This window comes from Manis pentadactyla, chromosome 7 (genome assembly GCF_030020395.1).
Source record: "Manis pentadactyla isolate mManPen7 chromosome 7, mManPen7.hap1, whole genome shotgun sequence".
Lineage (NCBI taxonomy): Eukaryota > Metazoa > Chordata > Mammalia > Pholidota > Manidae > Manis > Manis pentadactyla.
In genome coordinates, this window is record NC_080025.1 from 24,831,933 (window position 1) to 24,835,645 (window position 3,713).

Here is a 3,713-nt window from a genome sequence, read left to right on the forward strand (position 1 = left end):
ACCTGAGCAAACTATAGTGTTTCTAAGTTCCATTCCAGTTGCTAACAACAGAACAAAAAACTTACTCTCCCCAGCCATCTCTAGCCTTTGATCATTTTTGTGCTAAATATAGAAATGGAAACATCTAGGAACTATGTAAGCGATCTGAAAAAAATGTCTAAAAGTGGAAAAACAAAGGGAAATTTTATATATTGCATGTAATTTTTCTATATGATGACATGTTTTATAAGTTTATATATACTATAAAGTACAGTGTCATTGCCTTACTCTTTATTTAATATAAAAATGGTAATCTGACAAATTTAGTTTCTGTGAAATATAAAGTCTTAGAAGGAAAATCAGATAAATATTTTTCAGGTGTTTTCCTTAAATCACTGAAAGATTTTTGTGGGGGTTGGGAGAAATAACTTGTTTGCTTTTTCTTAGACACTAGTATTCACGTGCTTAAGCTCATTTTAGTGCCTGTCTCCTTAGTGATAATCATAAGCTGGTGAAAACTGACAGTGAATGAATAATAATCGCTCAATCTGAGAGCCTTTGGAATTCCATGGCTCCAGGCTGCAATGATGTGCCCACATGGAAAGAGATACCGGGCAGCCAGTCCCCCATGGACATTCCAGATGTGGGCTCAAGCCACATTCCCCCTCAGATTTCAGCAATAATCTTCACAAGACTTCACAATCACTGCCTATAATTTGCAAACCCTTTGCAGCAACATAGGAATCATTTCATATTTCATGTGGATTGAATTAAGCAAAACTTCATTAATCCAACATTTTGCCTATTATCTATAAACTTTCACTTGTCTTCCATTCAGAGAGCTTTTCTAAGTCTTCTGTCTTTGGACAGGTAGAAAATTCTGGTGATCCCTGGCTCAAAGGTAGAAACTCACAGAATATAACGTATTTTGAGTCCATTTACCTGGTCATGGCAACAGCGTCAACTGTTGACTTTGGAGATGTGGTGGCCAAGACATGCCTAGGATGGACCTTCATCATTTTCTTCACCCTGGGGAGTTTGGTAAAGAATATTTTTAATATCTTTAGATACTAAACCAAAGCTATAAAAACCAAAGCACATGGTTCATGGTGAGAAATAGCAGTATAGGTTTGAAAGTGAATGTTGCACTATTCAGAGTAAGTGTCAAATGAAAATGAAGATACATTGATCCCATATTTTGCAAACTCCATCCCCTGGAGCACATGATGTAATTGCTTGATTGCCAGGGAGGAGGATGGTAGTCAAAGGAAAGCCAGAGTTTCCTTATTTGGCTCTACATTGACTTGAACAACCCTATCTATATTCCTTCGTCTTTTGCCCATCAGATTAAAATCTTTCTCCCAAAGAAGGGCATTTGAGATATGATCTGAAGAACACTGCGTTCTTTCCAGCCTAGATGAGTAAGCTCTCCAAACCAGATGAGTGAGCATCTGTGCTTGATTTAGGAGTGTGTCCCAGACAAAGGAAGCCTCCTTTTCTCATAGTGACTTCAATTTCAGTTCCTTAAAAACCTTAGCAGACTTCTTGCTCCACCTTTCTGATGTTCCCCTGTCCACCTTGGAAAATCCCCCCATTTCACTCATTTTCCCTTAACCCTGCTCTGTTCCATATGCTTTACTTCCTCCAAGGCCCTGAATAGTATCAATCAGAGAATCAGAAGCACAGATAGTGACGAGGGAACAAAGCCGGCAGGAAGGTCTCCTTGCTGCTTGACTTTGCTTTCATCGTTCAGAATGCTGAAAAGCGTTTTATTACATTTTAACAAAATGCAAAGGCTGACGTAAGGAAGAGAAATGGCCTGCCTTTTAAAATACGGTTCAAAGCCATGCACCTTCTAGAGGAGGGAAGTTTTATGTACCTCCTTTCTCCTTTGTAATCTTTGGGAGAATCCTTGGAAGGAATAAGGCCTCAGGTGTTATTTGTTGATCATTTTAGATACTGTTTGCAAACTATGTCCTTGAAATGGTGGAACTTTTTGCCAACAAGAGAAAATACACCAGTTCCTATAAAGTGGTCAAAGGGAAGAAGTAAGTAGCTTTCAAGTCTAATTTCTATAGTTTGAGATAGACTACTAGTCTCCTATCTCTTTCTAAACACCTATTACCTGGCATCAGTGAATATACTGGCAAGGCCCTCCATTCACAAAGAGGGTTATGCTAGAATAAATGCCCTAAGAAGATGATGTGTGCTAATTGATACAAACTATAGATGAAACATAAGGGGAGTAAATCAACTAAAATGGTGGATAATGTCATTCACTGTGAAATATTGATTGTGGCAATATTTCTATATTCTTTATTGCTAATTTTCTCTTATAGCCATTACTGATTGTCTGGTTAACTTACGGCTAACTTTATATAATGGATCAACTTAAAGCCATCATTTGAATATAAAATAATTACTTCAAGTCAATTGTCTCACAAAAATTCCCCTAAGCGTTCTGGGCTCATTCATGGCAGAGGTAACTCTTGAGTGGGGAGCAATTTTAGCCTCTGTAGCACTCCTACAGCTCTTTGTTGCCAGGAGGGAAATGGAGTAGGACTTGTTTGTACCTTATTTCTCTGTAGACACATGTTACATCGGTTTGCATTGTGGGTTTTCTCTTCTAAGAAAAAGAGAGTGGTCTTAAATTTGAAGTGTTTCTTTCTTTTTTTTTTTTCCCCACCTAATCTCCATCTACTGTAAAGGAAAGAGGCACAAAGGATACTCCCTTGGAGTATCCTCTTGACCGGATGAAATTAGATAAAACCAAGACTGACCTAGGAGTTTTAAGAGGAAAGTTAAACAATAATAATAACACTAATAATGATACAAATGAAAAACAATTATGGAAAACAGTGAAATAAACTAGATAAGCCAAAGTCAGACCCAATTCATCTCAGGAAATAGGTATAGGATACATGCTAGATTAGCCATTAAAGGTCTGGGAAATTCAAGGTTAACTTAGGCTAAAACTGTGGTTTCACTTTCCTTTAATAAAAAATGGAAAAATAGATTCTTTATATTAAGGCTGAGGGAATTGATGTCTGTTTTTCACTGTGAAAGTTAGAATTTTTGCATAGATTTTTGCTCTAGGTGTTTCTCCACTGGACTCACTCTTCTGTAACTACTAGGTAACTTTAGATGTGAAAGATAAACCGGAATAACCTAGCTTCCAGGGCCACCTCTGTCCTAGTATTTTGACTTTGGGAAAATCAGTGAACTTTTCGGATCCTTAGTTGTTCCCCAGTGAGAAAGGACTAGATCAGCCATGCAGGAATCAAGTGAAATAACACATGTGCAGGTCCAGTTTAAGTTCTTCCTAACCTGAAAAATCTAGCAATTCCAACAGTTATGGATATATTCCTGGAAAGTTATGTGTAATTTTCACGTTTGGACCCATACTCTGTATGAAATTAGCTGGACGCTACCAAAATCTGATGCTTCCTTTCTGTTGTGCAGATACAGTCCTTAGTGTTTCTATTTTACATATCTGGGTGATGTAAACAGGACACTATTTAAACCTAAGTTTCAGTTTTATTTAAAACTAAGTTCCTGGCAAGTAGTTCCTTGACAGGAAGATACTTCTGTTCCTCGGATGATCCATGTCACCTGTACTTACCACCTAGGTTCTCGTGGTGTGTGGAAACATCACTGTGGACAGTGTGACTGCCTTCCTGAGGAAGTTTCTCCACCGCAAGTCAGGGGAAATCAACACCGAGATCGTTTTCCTG

The 3,713-nt window shown here is 38.0% G+C and overlaps 1 long non-coding RNA gene across 1 annotated transcript; it reads left to right on the forward strand.

Moving 5' to 3' along the window:
• Positions 1-869: 869 nt before the first annotated feature.
• LOC130684369 (uncharacterized) lies at positions 870-3,502 on the forward strand. The gene is made up of 3 exons (XR_008998619.1): positions 870-1,020; positions 1,936-2,027; positions 3,442-3,502. It is a non-coding gene; the product is annotated as an uncharacterized LOC130684369 (long non-coding RNA).
• The last annotated feature ends 211 nt before the right edge of the window (positions 3,503-3,713 follow it).